Raw genomic sequence first — 20549 nt, 5'->3', positions numbered from 1 at the left:
CATTTTGCTAGAAAAACTAAAAAAAGACCTAGCCTCCTTCCTTATCTTTAAGAGCCTCAAGAGAAGGGCCAATGAGAAGAATGATATACTCATCTTTTTTTCCATTCAAGTAAAGGCTCATGTTTTTCTAGATTTATTTTTGCCAAAGTGAATGCCTCGAAAACTCAGAGATGCTCACTGTTTTCTAACTTTTCAGAAAAGAAAAAAAGTGAACATGATATGTGGGTGATTTAATGGAGCAGCTTGTCGACGTGATGAAACTGAAAAGCTTTTACAGAATATGTCCACATGCTAAAATTAAAAACAAAATCTTAACATCATGTGTATGGTGTAGAGTGGTTTGTGTCACGGCAGAAGAAAGGAGAATTGTTAATTTAGACAGTAAGTGTGAGGTTCTGCTAGAAACCCTCATGGGTACATCACGGAAATAGTTCTGGTCAGACAAATGGAGCCAGACAAGTTCTAGTTCTTTCAGAAGCTATCAAAAGGGCAATCAGATTTTAAGTCTGTCATCTCTGCTACATGATAAGAAAAATTCTTGGCTATTTCCTTCAGTAGACTAGTTTATGACTTCAGAATTTTAAAGATTTATACATAAATGGACAAGAAAATGACCTCCCCTGGATGTCCCATCTTAGGCAAACGGTCAGTTCTCTCTCATTCTCAAAAGGCCCGTGTGCCAAACTGGCTCATTCTGGTATGACTCGGTCATAGAGCATGCACGTCTTGTGTGAACTTTCAACTCTCTTTCCTCTGCAAAGTGATTTATGTGCACACTAGTAAATGCCCAAGAATTCCATAATTCTTAGCACAGCAGAGAGTCAGTACAAGGGGAAACCTATCTAACATTTAAATTCTTATTTGAAGTGTCTTAAATACTATGCTTTGGACCAAAGACCTTATGAAGTTCTAAAACACATTCAATATTGTCCCCTAAGCTTCTTGTAGGTGTGGCTGCTAACCGGGAGTGTCAGGTGGGTAAAACTGATTAAACAGGCAAAAAGGAGGTCCAATGAGGCACAGGTTTGTGTGTGTGTGTGTGTGTGTGTTTTACCTAAAGTGGTCAGAAATTTTGTATTTGACATATAGCCTAAATCAAACTCTTATGTCTGTGCTTCCAGTCTTTGGCTGAAACTGCTTCATCTGCAATAGGGTTGTTGTGATTTCCAAGACTCCTGTCCATCAGGCTTTTTCAGACTCACTGATGCTTGGGATTCTGAAGCCCTTACCGTGGTCTATGAGACCCAATCCCTCATTACCTCTTTTGACCTCATTTCCCATCACTTTCATGTAAAAGTGGTCCAAGCAGAAGAGATATGATTGCCTAGATGGGTGAACAAGAACAGGAATGTGAATGGGATTAAAGACGAATAAATCAATAAAAATCAGTGACTTTATGCCCTGTTAAAATTCAACTATCTCACTGGAGAACCTAACAAAGTTTCTGAACTTTCCTTGAGAATTGGTTACATAAGGAGAATATGCAAAGCATTCCCCACATGGAGGCATGTATTAATTCATTAATTTAACAGATATTTTTTCAGAGCTTATTATCAATTACTCTGCTAATTGGACTTTACTCTTGCTCTCAAAGACCTTTCACTCTCATGTATGCTTTAGACAGTTATACCTCCATTGCCACTGGCAAGTTATTAGCCCACAGTTAGGTAATGTAACAACCTCCCCTTGTTCCTTATTCATTCTTTTCAATTGCCCCTGTGACAACCACTAAGGCCTCATGAACGACCTCCTTGTGGTCTATATATCAACTCTATTTCTTACCTAGATAAGAAACCTCTTCCCCACCACCTACATTTTCTTTCTCAAACAGCCAAGAAAATATTATAAAGTCTGCCCAGAACTATTTAAGTGTTAGAAATCGGTCCTTACAGACCTATTTGAAACATGAATTTTTTTTGGAACAATTAATGGGGCCTCAGCCCCTAGGAAGCATATCTTGAACTACAGCAAATTATGAGTCAATGGCTGCCAGACGCAGCACTCACTACTCTCCAGGATAGAAACATTTCAGCACACAAAAGAGGATCCTGGTCTTATTCGAGTAATCCCCATCTCAGAGAGGATTTAATGGAGCACATGTCTCTGGCTTCTATGGTCCTTATATAGAGGAGTACCTCCATCATATTTTAGTCTTTTCTAAACTTCACTATCTTAGGTCACTATGTTAGTGAACATGGGATAAAAGACACTAACTCTTCCTCACTTATTAATTTTTTCTTCCTCATATGCCCAATAAACAAAAATGGAAGGATTTAATATATGTACAGAACAGCAAATGTTCTCTCCCTACTTCTTTTCAAATACTTCCTTTTTATTATAAACAATGGTGATGGTATTATAAATACCATTGTTTTACATCTATGTTAATACTCTTATTATCTTGCATAAACAGAAGTGAACAAATACGTACATGACACCAATCAATCCCTTCTTAAAAATGCAGTTTTCATCTTTCTAATAGTAGAGGGAGAATTAATGAATTCAACTTGTAGTTTACCTGTTTATATTTTGAATGTTAATAAAGTAAAACCAAATTATTCTAGAGTTCTTTTTAGAGATCATCAGCCATTAACACTCTCCATGCCAGCATGGATGGGGAGGGAGAAACGAATGGCAGTGGGTCCCAAGAGCCATTGGTGGCTTAAGAGGCTGGAGAGGATGTTAGCCTGCTAGGGCAGGAGGATTCCGACCTGTTGGGTAGGTGGGAGTATTTGCTGGCAGTAGAAACATAATCTTTGTAGAACAAATGGCTAGGAGGAGGTCATGTGGGGCACTAGGTGAGAGGAATATCCAAACATAAAAAGCACTCTTAGGGGACTGGGGCAAAGGGAAATCACTCATCATTCATCTCCTCACTGTTTTCCTTCTTCTCTAGCGTGCTTTCTCTTTTTATTACTACATTTTCTCTCTCTCCTCCGTTCGTCAGCTTTCGTTCATTTGCCTCTTTATAACAAAGAAGCATGTAGGGACAATTTTAGGAGACAGTGAGACCAAAAAAGAATTTAGAGAAGACTTATGATAATATACTATACATTCATATGTACAAGAAAATACAACCTATATTTGATTGACCAAGAACTAGAAACTGGGACTTTTGAGATGTAAAAAATTCATGGTATGTCTGGTCATATTAATCTCTAGACCAGCTGGTTTTTAGCAGTGCTGGAAAGAGCTTTAATAGAGTCATGAGTAGGAAAAAAAAAAAAAGGAAAAAATGGAGTTTTATAAGGATTTATATTTGTAAGGAAAAAAGGATCTTCTTCATAGTTGTCTATTGAAGTTCTCACCCAAATTATTTTTTGAACTTACAAATAGACCATATCAAGAGATGGAGCTTAAAAATTCTCATAGGTTTAGGCAACTACTAAACCCTGTGTATTATGTTCATCATAGTCACTCAAGCAAGTAGAGGATAAGTAGAGCATGGTATCTCACAGTGAATAACATGGTTGGTTACTTCGCCAGTCTGACATAGGGAGACAGGGCCCACAGGAACAGGGGTCTCCTTATGAATACCATAAAGAGACACCCAGGTTCATCTGAATACATAGGGCATGAGGGGTTAGTTGTACAGTGTCAGATGGGAATTACCTAAAAGTATTCTCTAACCAAGCACCAACTTTTTAGCCTTGTCTTTTTGGAGAAAAAAAATCCATATAAAGCTTATGAGAATACTTTATTTGGTCACTGGGTGGGGGAAGGTTGCTGAGACAAATGACCACATTTAATGCCTAAAGGCAGGAGGAAACAAGGAAAAAGAAACACAGAAAGGGAGAGTGAGTGCCAAAAGAAGGGTGCCAGCTCTGGAGACTCACTAACAGAATAGAGAATCTTAGAATGACAGAAATAAATGAGCATGCTTTAAGGAAACATCAGTACATTTTTGGAATCAGGGGCAAAAAAGTAAAAATATTTGCCTCTTGTCATTTATCACCATTGCCCCATTTATTCTACTTTTATATACACAAGTAACACGCATTCCCTAAGGATCTGCAAATTGCAACAATGGTGGTAATGATGGCAAAGCATTGTTACTTTAAATCATTGGCTAAGTTGCGAATGAAATCTTAACCTGTAGGCTTTTTCTGGGTCCAGTCTATGCCCTCCAAAGTATTCAGTCTGCTTTCTGTGGTTTCTCTCTGACCAGTGTCAAAAGATATGTGTGGTAGGGGCAAGCTTCTAGAAAACATGGTTGCACAAAACAAGTACTCTACCTTCTTACCAAAGAGTTTTCGATTTTCACTTTTTCTCTCTTTTTTTTCCCCCAGATTACTAATCTCCAATTCCTTCTCTACCATCCGGGACCCTCAAGGTTGTTAACTTTAAAGCACCTCATCCATGGTTCTCAAATGTACCTGGGTAGTTCTTGAGCCCAGATGAACCTGCTCATGTGTGTTCTCAGCTCTCAGGCTGCTGAACAATGCTGGAGAAGACTTCCCAAATTGTACAGCTTGGGGCCTCTCCAGAGTCCTGGTTTCCAGCTGGTGTTTCAGAACTGTTACAGTTCTTTTATTGTTCCCAGTAATTTTCCTTTTTTATTCCCTGGCTTCCATTTATCACTCTAATTAACTCCTTATAACTTACCTCCTACTCTTCATTCTCAACTAACCTTGTATCTTTTTTCAAAGAGAAACAGAAGTCATCAAATAGCATCTCATCCTTCCACCTCTCTCAGAACCCACCCATAACGTCTCAGAGACCTTTCTCTCTACTACTTACAACCTGCTCCAGGATCTCACTATATTAATTACTCCTTTCTTCTGTTTTTTCCATTTTGTTTATTGCCTGCCAACATGCTTCAGCTGCCCTCATCTAAAACAAATAATAAAAGCCATAACAAACCAGCAAATAACAAACCATCTTCTGTGGACAACATCTTTCCCTTCTTGTACCACCTTCAAGCTTGCTAAAACCCACATTTATTCCTCAATGCATTAAAATCTGGTTTCTTTAGCTGTCTCTAATTAAACTGTCAAGGTCATCAAAAACCTCTGAATTGCTAGTTTTCAAAGTCCATTCTTTAACCTCATCGTTTTATTTCTTTCTTTTTAAAGTCAGGTTCATTGATGAATAATTTACATACAATTCACCCATTTTATACCCTTCTATGGTTTGAAAAGTTTTGAATTCTGTGCTGGTTCCTTGATGTCTGTAAAATAAAGACCAAATGCCTTTGATTCCTATACAATTTCCTTCTGTATCTTTAGCAGTCTTCCCCCAAAAACCCATTGTTGGTCACACATTATTCAACAAAATGTGCTATGTACATTCATGCCTGTTGGACTTTCTTCACGTTCCCCCTCTATATTAAAACACACAAGTTTTTGTGTAATATAGTAAATGCTATTAATATCACCATATCAGTTTCCATACAGACTCATGAAACTAGATGTTATTTTGAGAAGTTGATGTTTTCAAAATAGAAATTAACCATCAAAATAGTACTACCTTAAGATTTGTTATTTTAGTATTATGACACTATATTTAAATTCTACCCCCTTGTACCACAGAACACGACTATATTTGGGAATAAGGTCATTGCAGATGTGATTAATAAAGTTAAGATCAGGTAATACCGGAGTAATCTAATATGACTGGGGTCCTCATAAAAGGGGAAATTTGGACTCAGACATGAACACACAGAGAACACCATGCAAAGATGAAGGCAAAGATCAGGGTGATGTTTCTAGAAGCAAAAAAAAAAAAAAAAAAAAAAAGAAAAAAAAGAAAGAAAGAAAATACTAAAGACTGCCAGCAAACCACAAGAAGTTAGGAGAGATCCATGGTACAGATTCTCCTTAGAGCCCTCAGATGGGACTAACTATGCGGACTAACTAGGTGTCCAGCTTCTACAACTGTGAGACATAAATTTCTATTGTTAAAGCCACCCAACTTATGGCACTTTGTTATGGCAGCTCTAGTAAATGAATATGCTTAGTAAATGAATCATTTTTGAGTACATGTGAATACTCATTATCTCATTCACTTATCAAATACTGAGTGCCTACTATGTCCTAGACATGCTCTAGGATGTTAGGATGCATGCCATCAAGATATATTTGTTGAATGAATGAATGAGAATTTTGTCATGTTCCTGCATTTTCTTTTTTAAAAAGTTTATTTATGTATTTATTTTGAGAGAGGGAGAGAGAGAGAGGAAGAGAAAGAGAATCCCAAGCAGGCTCTGCACTGCCAGCACTGAGCCTGATGTGGGGCTTGATCTCACTGATTATGAGCCAAAATCAAGAGTTGGACCTTTAACTGACTGAGCCCCCCAGGCATCCCAGTTCCTGCTGTAATAAGCAATTAATATATCAATCAACATAGGATTGATTGAATGAATGCTTTCCACTTACTCATTTGATAAATATTTCCTGAATACTTACTATGCATCAAATACCATTCTGGACCAAGAGGATAAAGTTATTGATAGGACAAATTCTCCACCTTCCTGGAGCTTAAATTCTAGTGGGAGAAACAGACATCAACCAAGAAAACTAGTAAATAAATTACATAATTTCTCTCTGTGCCCCACACTGACAATTATACACACTTATCCTTCTAATTCTTCAACAATGCTCAGGGCATCAGTAATACTTTGAAATATTCCTAAATACCATGCCCTGTTCTTTTTCTTACATTCCTGAAATCTCTAAATAATCCTGAAATATCCCTAAGATTAATGAACTTAAGCTGTTCTCTAGACTTTCTGATTTAAGTATGATTTTAGGAATTTGCATGCTACTTTCGAGTCTACAAAATAATGATCAACACAATAAAGTCTGATAGTGGGGGCAGGGTAATCTATAGGCAGTGCACAGGTTGGAAGTGTTTGGGGAGGGCTTCACCTCAAAAGCTGTGTTTCTCAGTCAGTCAACACATATTTCTTAAGCATTTACTGTGTGCCAGCCCCTGTGCTGAAGATAGTGGAACTGTGGGTAGAGCAGGCATGGTGTTGAGCCACACTGAGATTCTAATCTACAGGGAAACATCTGAACAACTAATATCATAGTCCATTCCTTAATTTCAATGATGATAAGGATATATGAAAAGTGTTAGGAGGATGCCTGGGATGGGGGACTTTGCCATGAGGGTTTTGTGAGAAGGCTTCCTTGGGGAAGCAATGCCTAAACACTGCTTTGGGTTTGGGGTAGGGGTATTTGTTTGAGCAGGGATGGCAAAGTCTTATGTTTTTTCTTCCTCATCTCCTTTCATCCACGTGCACACATTTCAAACACTTAAAAGCATTCTTCAAATATACTAAGAACACCAAAACTAAAACAAGAGAAGGGCCCTCCAGAGGAAAGAGGCCAAAATAGAAGGAAAAAAAAAACCCCTAATCTCACCATTTGTTTTGAAAACACCCCAAATGATTAAAACATATTATAAACTAAAACATATGAACTAATCACTTGCCAAGTTTCATTTTTAAATCAGTGCTGTTTTTGAGGTTCATAAACTGAGAAAGAGTCTTCAAATATGAACTTGGTTTTTCTTTTCTTGGCCTCCACTTGGCTTGAAGCATTTGCTATTAGGCTGTGTAGAGGGAAAGGGATCCAGCTGGTTAGGAACATGTGGCACACATCTACTAGAATGTAAGCTCCACGAGATCAGGGTGTTGTTTGTTCATGATGGCATCCCTGATACAGAGAAGAGTGCCTGCAAGATAGTCGAGATTCAGCAATCATGTGCTGAAAGACCAACTGAATGAATATTCTGGGACTTTGCAGGAATTTTCCAACTCTCTTTTCTTACCCAGGCTACATCTTGCTCTAGGCCAGTGGTTCTTACCCTGGGGCAATTTTTGTCCCCACCAGGGTACATTCGGCAATGTCTAGAGACATTTTGGGTTGTCAAGACTGAAGAAGTTGCCACTGACATCTAGTGGGTAGAGGTCACGGATGCTACTAAACAACTTACAATGTGCAGGACGGTTCTGTACAACAAAGATTCATCAGTCCCTAAATGCTAACAGAGCCAAGGTTGTAAAATGCTGCTTTAGGCCCTTTGTTTCTATTGGGTTATACCTGGAAGTACAATCCTCCACTATATTTGAGAGGAAGTTGAGTCCTAGAGGAAGCAACCAAAAGAGACTTCTTACTTCATTCTCCTTCCTTTTTCCCAAAAGAATTGCCTCCACCCTAATGCACTTTGGGAGACAGCCATTTTGCCTTTTGCCCTCATGGGTCAATATGCATTTGCTGGGGAAATCATCTAGAAAAGTCTGTCTCTACAATGGCAGTGAATAATTTTTATAGCTTGTTGGTAATTTCCCTGAGTTTACCTAAGAATATATCCCACTTTCAGTAAAATTAGCTTGTTTACAGACTACTCATGTATCCCTAAGGAAAAAGAATGTCTTCCCCTAACTCAACCAGTTTATCTGTATCTGGTCAGAAGCTATGCACCAGTCTAGCTTTATTCATGATAAATAAGATCAACTTCATGAATTCCAACAAAACCCAATAATGTGCCTGTAGGAAGACTGAGTTTATAGCATTTCCTCTGCTTCCTTCCTTGCCCTGCATATTAAAATAGTACTATCTGATTCTAGTTTTAATGGGGAAACTTCCATGGTGCCAAAGGAGTACATGTGCCGATTTCCCAACTCTGATGGTTGCTCCAGTAATCTTGGTATTGTGGCATGTGTCCCAGTTACCATAGAGACTGCATACACTAACAGTGTAGCACTAAGATTGGTGGGGAAGACACATTTCACAGAAGCTTTTTTGGAGGGATAAAGATAAGACACAAGAAAGAAAGTGAGACTGCCAATAAAGAGGCACAGCAAAGAGAAGTCCCTGACAATCACAGATTCTAGAAATTCGGGACAACAGAGATTACAACTACTACTATAAGACCAACATACACTTTCCATTCAAAGGCTGGTCTCTGTCAGGAAAATTTCAACTATGAGGAGAAAGAACAGATACAAAATATTCTAAAATAAAAAGGTAAATAAATGAACCAAGGTATAGAGGTACCAAGGTATAGAGGTGACAAAAGTGGTATGGCCACAAAACATGTTTAGATAATTCAAGCCAAGGAAAAAATAAGTAATCTAAGAGCACAATGAAATTGGAAGTATATTTCTATAGGATGAGTGACTTACAGAGAGACTGGTCCTCAGGGAGTAACTGAAGTTCTAAGTGCCTCTGTATCCTTCACTGCAAATGGAAAGAAAACCAGAAAAAGATGACCACCCTCTCATTTTTTAACAGAGGTCTCCTTAAATATCCCAATGGTTTGTGTTATGACAGATGAATATGACCCATGCCAAAGAAAATCAGACAAAAACTCTTGGAGAATACGTAAATTAGGGGACATTGTTCACCATGTAAATATGTTCATTCCATAGTTTTTTAAAATAATGAGAGCTTAGAGTTCACGAATGGTGTGAATTCATGCATGTTCTTTTTCTTTGCATACAATTTTGAGGTATGCATTTATTACAGCTATCGGGCATGTATGCAGTGTAAAGGGTCCAGGTGTTGAATTGTAGATGTTTTTAAATAAGAAGGCTGGGACAGGATGTGGGCTGGTATAGGGGATGAGTAGGAGTGAATTTAAGAGGAAATTAGTCTAGGAAAATGTCAGATAAGTGATCAGAAGTTCCTTAATGTCCAGGTCACATCTGTCTATGTTTATTCCACATACTTCACACAATTATGTCCATTGCCCATTAGACATCCATGTCCCCCAGTCTGAATTAACATCAATATGTTAATATCTTTCAAATCTGTATTTTAAGCCATTAGTTCTCTCCTGACCTCTGGCCCTCTATAGCAAATGACCTACTGGAAAATTCCAGTTGGATATTTCAATACGGCCAAAGCTGACTCATCTTCTCCCTCAAAGTTCCTCTTCTTCTGTTCTCTATGCGAGCAAATAGCATCACCATTCACCCATATGCCCGAGCCCCATACCTGGGAACCATCTGTTGCTTTTCATCACCCTCAAATAATCATCAGATTTGTAATTCTAATGTAATTTCTTTTAATAACTGAGGGAGTTTTGTGCATAGAAAGCAATATTTACAGTTAATTGGATTTAAAACTATTGTGTGTGTGTGTGTGTGTGTGTGTATACATATAAAATACTTTATCAGTCTAGTAATTTCAGTATAAAATAAGAAAAAAAAACTTTAAGGAAGGGTGAGGCCACTAGGTAGAAAATATGGAAACTCAAACTATTTCAGCTGTCAGTCAGGCAGTTGGAAGAATGAAAGTTAGGGTCTCATCTGGGAATTGCCTTCCAGAATGATTCTAACAAAGTCACCAATGAACACACTGAATATTTTTGTAGTAACTATAACAATGAGGGATTCTAAGTCCATATCCTACAAAGGGATTTTTACAACCATGTCTTCTAAGTTCCAATTCCACTCTTACCTACCTCTTTTATAACCACTTTCCACTTTATAGCTTGATAAGGATAGGCAGTATTTTATTTTCCCCCTCAACCCAGTTTCTTAATTCTGGTGACCTTTTACTTATTGATGTTTCTCACATTTCTAGGTCTCTTGTTCTCACTGTACCACATTAGCTCAGGCCTCTGTTGTCTGTCACTTGTGATATGGTAACAGTCCACTGTACTATGTTCTCTTTATTTTTCTGAGCCTCTGCACATGTCACTACCTGTGTCTAGAATGCTCATTTCCCTGATAAACATTTACCAAATGAAAAAGAAAAGTACTTTAGATGTGCTGCTTTGGGTGCTAAACAGAAATAGTGGCCTATCTAATATCTGGATAACCTGCACAAAGTACACTTACTTTCAAATTAATTTTGAAGAATCTGAAAATTTTGCCATGGAGAATCATGGGGCCCATGTCACAATATTAAGTTTTGTATTTAATAAAAACATCTGCAAACTCAGGGAAGAAGCACTCATTCTTTCTTCATTCATCCAGCAAATATTTACTGAATACCCTTTATAGCCAGCACTGTGTAGACACTGGGGATTTCTTAAAGTAGAAAATAGACAAAAAACAACAAACAAACAAACAAAAAAAACACCCAACAACCCAAAACCATACAACAAAACCCTGCAATCATTGGGCTTATATCCGTGGCAAGGGGAAATAAATATATCAATAAAACCTATATCTGAACAGAATAAATGCTATGAAGAGAAAGGAAGCAAAGCTTCTCAGTGAAGCTTGAGAGGAGTGTGTGAGGGATCAGGTGCTCAATAAGGACATGGAAATTAATAGGGAAAACAATGTATAGTGCCTTCTGGACTACTGTAAAGGCTTTGGCTTTCCTTTGAGTAGATGGATTCCTTTGAGAGAGTTCTGAGCAGAGCAGTGATTTGGGCTGACTTAACTGGCCTTACCTACATTACAAAGAACCACTCTGGCTACCGTTTTGCGAATAGACTATACGTGGCAAGGCCACAAACAGGGAAGATAATTAGGAGGTTACCGCAATAATCCAGGTAAAAGGTGATAGTAGTAGGGGTGGTGAGGCAGGAAGTGGTTAAGATTCTGAATGTATTTTCAAGATCTGCAGAATTCATTGCTAAAGTTGAATTTGTGATGGAAATAAAAAACTGGGAGAGAAATAAACCTTTGGGTTTAGCAACTCTAAGGATGAGGTACTATTTATCAAGGCGGGGAAAACTATTTGCTGAGTAAAATAAGGAATTCCATTTGGGGATGTTAGGTCTCTAATGTCCATTAGACTCACACTGGAGCTGTCGAGGGGCAGCTGAACATGTGAACCTAGAATTTAGGCCTGGACTAGAGGTATGGGCTGGAACCACAAGCTTAGGTGTGACAATGAAGGAAGTGAATGGAGATAAAGACAGGAGGCTCAGGGATTGAGCTGTAGGTCCCCTCCGATGTTTACATGTTGCAGAAATGAGAATACACCAGAAAAGGAGACTGAGAAAGAATGGCCAGTGAGGTAGGACAAAAATCAAGTGAGTGTGGGAGACTGAAAGCCAACCAAGTGAAGAAAGTGTTTTAATGTGAAGGAATAAGGAGCCATAGAAACAATCCTGGCAGATGGGGGAAAGACAAGACTGAATTAAAGGACTGGCAACTTGGAAATTACTGATGATCCTAGTGGTGGGTTGCAAACGTTAATGAGAGAAAGATCAAGAGAGAATTAGAGCATAGAACAGGAGAGTGTCTGTCGTTATTGGAGGCATTTCTTGAGAAGCTTTGGTATAGTGGGACTCAAAGGAATGGGATGGTAGCTGGCAGGGAGTGTGGGTTAAAAAAGAGTTTTTTAGAATGAGAGAAATTATGACATGTTTGGGGCTACAGGAAAGATTTAGAAGATAGGAACAAATTGGTAAAGTAAGAGAAGCAGGGGTATCTTTCAGGGGCACTGTTCACGGGTGTGTGGGAACAGGGTGGGATTGAATGCACAGTGAGGGATGGACTGAGACGAGAATGCACAGGGATTATCCACAGTTATTGGGGAGGAGGCAGTGTGTGGGCATGCCTGCAGATGGGAGGGTAGGTGTGCTGGAGAAGCCAGTGTTCATGCAAGTTCTTTTTTGACTGTTTCTATTTTCTCAGTGAAGTAGGAAGGAGGGTCATAAGTTGAGAGTAAGATAGGGAAGGAATGTTGGAGGTTTGAAAGAGGAGAAAGACAGGACATGCTCTTGTGGAAATACCGGGAAGAGAATGGATAGGGAAGTGTAATATGGTTGCAGGGCAGATCTAAGAGCCTCTTGGAGTGATCAGGAGTTTACAGTGAGAGTCATCAGGTTACTTGTGTATTTTTCTCCAGCCACTGTTAGCTGGCATCAGGCCTGGAATAGGTATGGAACCTGCAGATGATCACTATGGTGGGGATTTGCCAGGAGAGGTCAGTGAAGAGAAGATGAAAGAAGTTAAGGGCATATGCAAGAAAAGATTTAAAATTGTTGTCCAAGGAATCTAAACTATATAAGGAAGTGAGAATATGAGGGGCTAAGGGTGGAATCAATGAATGAGAGGTCATAGAAGGTTCAGGAGTTGTTGTACTAAGGGGGATTGCAAAAATATTAGGTGGTGGTTGAAGAGAGGGATGCTGAAATTGAAATTATGGAAAAGTTGTAATTATTAGTAATTAAATGCCACAAGTGTAACCATATAAGTGGATAGCTACAGTGGGGGGAGGACAGATCATAAGACAATCAAGGAATTGAGATGCAAGGTGTGGGAAAGATTATATATTTAAACACAAAAATGACCAAGAACTGTCATAAGGTGGAAATAAAAGAGGTCAGTGAGTCAGTGACAAAAATCTTTAAGAAATTGAGGGTGGCAGCCAAGGCTTTAGTGGGTCACTGCAACAAGGAGGGATTATGGGGCCAGAGAGCTTTCTTACCCCCATCCCCAAGTTTTCCTTTCTCTCTTCCGTCTTCCCAGTTTATATGACTGGCATTAGCTTACTCTTAATTTCCCTGCCTACATAGCTATAAATCAACCTGTGACGTCCTTTGTGCATTCTCTTCAAATTATATCCAAGTCCTAAGAATTTCTACTTTCAAATATTTACTCTTTTCTCTCCATTTTGGGCCATCACTACTCCTGCCAGTGATTCTCTTTTCTACCACTCAGTTTAATGTTCTTCATGGCACTGATGACTCTCTGAAATTATCTTGTTCATTTATTGCTTGCCTTTTGCTGGAGGGAGGTTCTAATTTCCCTCATCAGAATGGAAGTTCAAAAGGAGAAAAGCCTTGTCTATTTTGTGCCTGAAACATAATACACCATCAAAAATATTTCTGGAATGAATTCATCAGTGACCCTATCACATGCTGAGGAATTCTGATCGTCTCCGTTTCACACACTGGCCTCACTTTACCATCCTAACTTGTTTCTCCTTACTCTTCAGCTCAAACCATCCATTTCACCCACCAATGGCATTTTACAGCTTCCCCAAAACACCCTGTTGATTTCTATCCTCACGATGTCATCATATTTCTCCCTGTTTTTAATGTCGGTTCCCCACACACCATTCTTCAAGTCTCAGCTTGGGTCTCATCACCTGGATGGCTTTTCCAGGATTACTCTAAGGTCAGCTTATTTCTCCCTTCCAGAAAATTCTGCAATGACTAATAACATCAACTGCCTTATTTTTTCTAATTGATGTAGGTGTGTCAATGTCAGTCTTATCTTCTCACTTGGAACATAGCATCGTTTTTTGGCTTAGGGATCCTGACTTGTATCTATAGTTCACTCCCTAACAACTAACAATGTAGGACCAGATAATGGATGTTCAAAAAAATACCATGGCTTCATTGGACAGTTTTACTGACTTCTGTCTTCCTCAACAATCTGACAAACCTGACTCCTGTCTCACCTTTTATTCTGCTTTTAGCTATATCTGACCATTCTTCCTGCTATACAGATATTGTGTCCAAAACCAGACCCTCTGTCCACCACACAGAATTCTACACCCTTGCATTGCAATTTCCATAACTAATCATTATCTCTGCCATTATTGTTCCTGGAGTTTCTTGGCAATTTTTAGTATATTCAGGACATAGCTGCCAAGATCATCTTTCTTGGTGGATTTGATTCTTTCGTTTAAAAAAAATCCTTGCAATTCTTTTTCATCAAACTTTATGTATCCCTTGGGGTTTATTTTCCTTGGCTCCATCCTTGGTCTGGTTCTCCTCCACTTTTTCTAACTATGTTCAGTCCCTGCTTTTAACTCGATTTGCCCTTTGTCTCATTTGAAGGAATCAGCTTTCACACCTTCTTTCAAACCACCCTGTATATTTAGAATAGTTCTCAAATAATATAAAATTTATAATATTATGAATAAATGACACAATGCCAAGATATTCTGTCTCTTCTTTCAATAACATCTGAAGATGCACCTGCACCACTGAGTTCTATATTTAAGATATTGAATAAGTATCATTCATCCATCTGTTTTCATTCTGTCTTGAATTTTTTGGGACCTGCTTAAGAGTTGTATTGTGAGGTCTTTGGGGCTAGAGACTGTCTGGCATAGTTCACAAACTGGCCTTTGCTCTGTATATTCATGTTTCTTTGACAAATAAATAATAATAATAGCTCACTGTGCATTTTACATTCACTCATAAGTCCCTGGAAAAAGGAAAACTAATAAACAGGGATTATAATAGAAACACTGAAACAAAACTAACCTCTTACCAGGTTTTGCTACAGTAACATAGACGTCTATAGACTAATATTCTAATAAATAATTACCTACTTAAGTCATTTGTAAATTGTTCCTTTGCCAACATTATGTCTCATATCAAATGCTATGTGTTTATAGGACAGGGAAAAACAAGTAGAACATTACAGCTATGTGGGGGATCAGAGCAAAAGCAGCAAATAAGAGGTTTACTCTGCTGGGTGCACAGTTTGTAAGAATTAGTCTCACAAGTAGAACTACTTGACAGAATATGTGCCTGCTCTCCAGCTTCCCTCCCCCCCTTTCCCTGCAGTGCTCCACATCTCTTTTCAATAATGGAAGACTTTCTTTCTTCCTCCTCCTCTCCTCTCCTCTCCTCTCCTCTCCTCTCTTCTCCTCTCAATCTCTTTCTTTCTTAAATTTCAGGTGGGAAGTATACATTTTGTGTGAAAAATCTGTTTTCCTGTGAATATAACAAATGTTCTGCTTGAAGCTGCTCTATTAAAATGGCAGTATGTCTAAGGAAAAAAGAGGGGACTGTGTTTAATGGCTGGAACGCCCCCCTATTTATCTGCAGATGAGCTACATTCAAACTCCAGTATTCAAAGGAAGACCAAAATGTTATGATTGCCTTGTTACTGCAGTGGCCACTAGATGGCAGGTCCAAAAATCTGATTGGAGCTTCACAGGAGGGCAATTTTTACATGGGAAATAGAATGTTTCTGCCACTCAAGCCAGTATGGGTTATCAATAAGCCTCTTCTCCTCTGTAATACATTGGGTGGATAAGACAATATCCACATTACTTCACAGGGCTGCAGTGAGAAGGAAGCCTTTTAATATCAAGGTCTGTAGAGTACTGTCATCACATACTCACATACCCAGATGCAGCTGGATCTTGAAACTTCCATCAACAAACATTCTCAGATCTGGTGTTTATAAATGTTCAGCTGTATTTCATTATCTAACAGTCTTTGTAATACCTTGCCATAATCTCAAAGATATAAAAAGTAGTGGTCTAATCTACCTCTGTAGAAACACATGGAGAAGACTGTCAAACAGGCTGGATGGGTAATACACATAGCTGTATTCTGTACACTTAATATATATTTACAGTAGTTCCAATTGAATATTTTATATCTCTATATACCTCTCTCTCTCTGCCTCTAATTTTCTATATAGAGGGTGACCATATATTCATGCTAAGTATTCTGGAAAAATAATGTTTATATAGAAGAGACCTATTATTTAATAGAAAAACATAATTAAGCCTCATGACTGAAACTGACATGAGTAAATTTAGGACAAATTCTTTGTTGTATCCATTTTCGTGCACTGAAAGGGAGACTTCAAGAAGCGGATCTTATGAGACATAAAAGAAGTCATTCTGAGACAATTCTTCTGAAAATAGATTGAATTCCTCCCTTCATAATTTTTTTTTCTTTATCTTTTTTTTTTTTTTGGTTACCAGATTATTCTGATATGAGTGATTTGACTACATGGACACTGAACACTTTTCTTTATCTTTTAATTAAAGAACTGACCTTATGATTTTTAAAAGTAAAGAATCACAAGTTCTGAGATAATTTATCATTCTCGCTTAAGAAAATATGTTCTAGAGTCAATTGTATTTTTGTACAAAAGCTGTGACATTGCATTTTGATATACATTTAAGCATTGATACCAATTAAAATTTTTATAACAATGAAAGCAACACAAACTCAATTACAGCCATCCGAACTCACTTACCACTAACCTTAGGTTCCCTTTTTCTTTTAAAATTAGGTACAAGACTATCATTAAACATGCTGATTTCATCCACACTTGGTCTGTATATTTGGACTGTTAAAGATCTACATGAGATATAAGAAGAAGAGAACATATATACTAGCCATCAGAATAAAAAAAGAAAGATTTTTTTTTTCGTGAGGAGTAAATATGACTATCCTGATTAGCACAGAAGAGATTTTACATCAGCACTAGCTGACTTCCTTTTAGTTTGGCAGTAGAATTTAAAATACGATGACAGAAACAATTTATGATGAAGCTCCATGGTTATTTCTACATAATCGTGGTGATTGGAACTTAACCCTTGCTCCTCCCCTGCAAAAATGCTACAACTTGTACCTCCCTCACTGAAGAGCTCTGGAATGGCAGCTGACACCTGGGTTTACTCTGGTTCTGACAATGCCTCAGAGGATGAGACCCAGAGGGTTTGGCCTCCCTCGCCTCCTCTTCCTTACCTTTAAAATGAGTTTTAAGGAGATAACCTATGATTCCTCTCTGCTTTCAGGTTTAATATCCAGTGAAGTAAATTAGTATGCATTACATATTTCTTCTCTTTAATAAATGAATTTGCTCAGATCAGAGAACAATGGGTTGTGAAGGAGCTTATGTGGAAAGCAACAGGTCCCTACCGCCACTGTGGACCCTACCCATGCAGGTGAAGTTGGAACAGATCCTTCTTCCAACCCCCCCTTTTCCCATTCTGCATCACTTTTCCATGGACTCCCCCATAATCTCAAAGTCTAAATCCCACCCTTGAGACCCTCCCTGACCCTGGGAAGTCACTGGCTAATATTAAAAAAGCACTTTGTCTTTCCTCTTGGGTACAGAGCTCAACTCCATTGCCCAGCTCTCCTTGCAGCAGTGACCAAATTCTGGCCAGTGGGTGTCAGCAGAAGTGACAGGAGCTGCTCCAGCCCTGGCCCAACAACATTCCTGTGTAATCACTGCTGTTTCTCTTTTACCAGTCTTCTGACTGGAAGTCACACCCAAGGTGACCTTGGAAGCTATGTGCTGAAGATGATGGAGCCTCTGCCACCCTGGGTCCCTGAGCACCCTTTACATGAGTAAAAGAGAAATTTCTATTATATTCAGCCACTGAAATTTGGAGGTTTATGTATTATAAAAACCAACATTACCTTAACTAAGACCCCCTCTACACCAGAGATTGGCTCTCCCTCCAAGACACTTTATTCATGTTTCTTAGACCATGTTTTCACCACGGAATGAATTCTTTACTGGTGTGTAAGACCGTCGAGGACAGTACACGCCTTTTTTCACTTCTCATCCTCCATGAAACTCTAGTGAGAAAATGTTGAATACAATAAGTTGGAAATTATCGGAGGTGGTAAAAAAATCCTGGCTTTTTTGTCTTGTCCTATTTAGGTAGAAGGTAGAGTTGATGAGTTTTTCTGGTGGAGAGATATAAGTATGACATCCATAACCTTTTAATATATTTTGTATACTGCCTTCCTAATAACTGTGCTCCCCCAAATACAGTGCAAATTAAATATTTTGCAAAGTTAAAACAATACTAAAGGGAGGGATAAGTGAAGAAATAAATTGAGAATATGAGAAACTAAGGGATTTAAAAAAATGTGATGTCTACCACCACTACCCCTTATGAAATTATGGCTATAAACTATTATCTCAAGCAGATCACTGAACTTTGGTACTTTACTCTCAGTGTCAGTATTGACCTTTTTGAGCCAAATTCCTTGGACATTTTCTGTTTTATTTTCGGTTGGCCTTACCACAGCCCCTCCCTGGAACACCTCACCCTTGGTTTCCTCAATGCTGGCCTCGTTTTCTCACTCTCTGGCACTGACAGTCCTCTCTTGTCTTTTCTTTGGCTTCACTTTCTTGTCCACTCCTTGAGACTGGGTTTCCTTGTATTCTGCCTGGAGTTTTCTCCTCACAACTCCTGGAGTCCTGCCTGCCATCCAGTCTTATGGCCGCACCTACCACCTCCTGACAAGTAAGTCCCAAATCTCTGCCACCACCAGAAGTTTCTCTGGAGCTCCAGACCTGGATTGTCTATGGCCTCCTTGAAATTTTGAGAAGATCTAAACATCTTGCAGCAGACTTAAATGCAAGTCCTAAATCAAAGGCATTATTTGCCTTTCTTGGAAAACCTCTTCTTCCTTTTCCCGTTTTCCCTCTCTCAGCAGATGACATCAATTTAGACACTTTAAACTTTCCATATCCTTCTCCTCTGTTCCTTATCTAAATTAGCTAATTACAGTCATTACTATAAGTTACTTCACATAAACATATGAAACTGGCAAGAAGTATGGAATGACAAAAAGAAGATTTTCATACCCTTCTATCACACCTGAGTTACACTATAAATCTGCAGGGAACGATCAGTGTGAGTCTCACATTCCATTTCTCAACATTGGGACTGCTTTGAAACAAAATTGAATCAATGAAAGGAAGAATTTTTTGCAGAGGTGACAGGAGCTTTGCTCATTCCCATTCCTTTGGTAACCTTTGCAAAAAAAAAAAAAAAAAAAAAAAAAAAAAAAGAGTTAAAGAATGTCCCTAATGGCTAGAGCTGCAAAAACTCAAGGCCCATGGTTTCATTTTTTTAAATGTTTATATATTTATATATTATTTTGAGACAGAGAGTGGGTGCATGTGTGTGCGCATGCGAGCATGAGTGGGGGAGGCGCAGAGAGAAAGGGAGGAAAGAGAGAGAATCCCAAGCAGCTCTGTGCTCCCAGCTCAGAGCCTGATGAGAGGTTCGAACCCACAAACCCTGAGATCATGCATGACTTGGGCCTAAATCAAGAATCGGAAGCTTAACTGACAGAGCCGCCCAGGTGCCCCTCTAGGCCCACAGTTTTCATTCATTCCTGGATATAACTATAAAGGCTCCCATTTATTTTAAGTGTTATGCTGACATTAAATGAGATGTCCCTTCATCTAATCAGTTGCTTTGATTTCTTGGTCTTAAAATTCATTCTTCAATGTTTTCCACAATTCTTCAACATTAGTAATAACTTCTATAGCAACTGCAGTCCTTTTTCTTTCCCTGGTGATATATTTATCATCTATTACACAAACCTCCTCTTTGCTTCCTCCCTTTGCACCACCAGCTCTAACATCTTAAATTTTCATTTGACATACTGCTTACCTAAATTATTTCATGTGTGTTCCCATCCATGGAAATTCATTTTTGTGTGACATAATCCCTACCCTATTCTATTTCACAGTAATAAAACTTTATACTGAATTGCCAAAGAGATAGGTAACCAAGCACGCAGTTTAAATTAAGTGCAAGATACACAGTTTGAATATTCTGCTCTCTGTCTAAGATGTGTAGAGACAGGTCCCTGTTTGTGTCTGAGCATTCTGTCATCTGACTCAAACTGTTGGGGTTAAATCATGTAAAAACAGTTTTTTCACTTTCATTCAAAAGTAACTTCTGCTACGCAAAATAATAAATAAATAAATAGGCAGCACAGTAATGCAAATAATACGTATATTAAAAAAACCTCTTCTAATTGATGATTACAGTTGGGCTCAGCCTATGAAAGATGCTCCATGACTGGTGCACATGCCAGCGAGATTAAAACTCTTCCAGGGTTGGCATTCTCATTGATTGTTGTCCTTCAGAACCTTCCAT

At 38.5% G+C, this 20549-nt stretch overlaps 1 protein-coding gene across 3 annotated transcripts in view; it reads right to left on the bottom strand.

Annotated features, from left to right (window-relative positions):
* ZBTB20 (zinc finger and BTB domain containing 20) overlaps nt 1-20549 on the bottom strand; it is a 769186-nt gene that overhangs the window by 174161 nt on the left and 574476 nt on the right. For all 3 annotated transcript variants that reach the window (XM_032594753.1, XM_030330006.1, XM_030330007.1), the window contains one exon: nt 9134-9188. The gene's annotated coding sequence lies outside the window, so the exon portion shown is untranslated. The remainder of the gene's footprint in view (nt 1-9133; nt 9189-20549) is intronic.

Source organism: Lynx canadensis, chromosome C2, assembly GCF_007474595.2.
Source record: "Lynx canadensis isolate LIC74 chromosome C2, mLynCan4.pri.v2, whole genome shotgun sequence".
Lineage (NCBI taxonomy): Eukaryota > Metazoa > Chordata > Mammalia > Carnivora > Felidae > Lynx > Lynx canadensis.
This window is presented reverse-complemented; position numbering and strand designations above follow the sequence as displayed.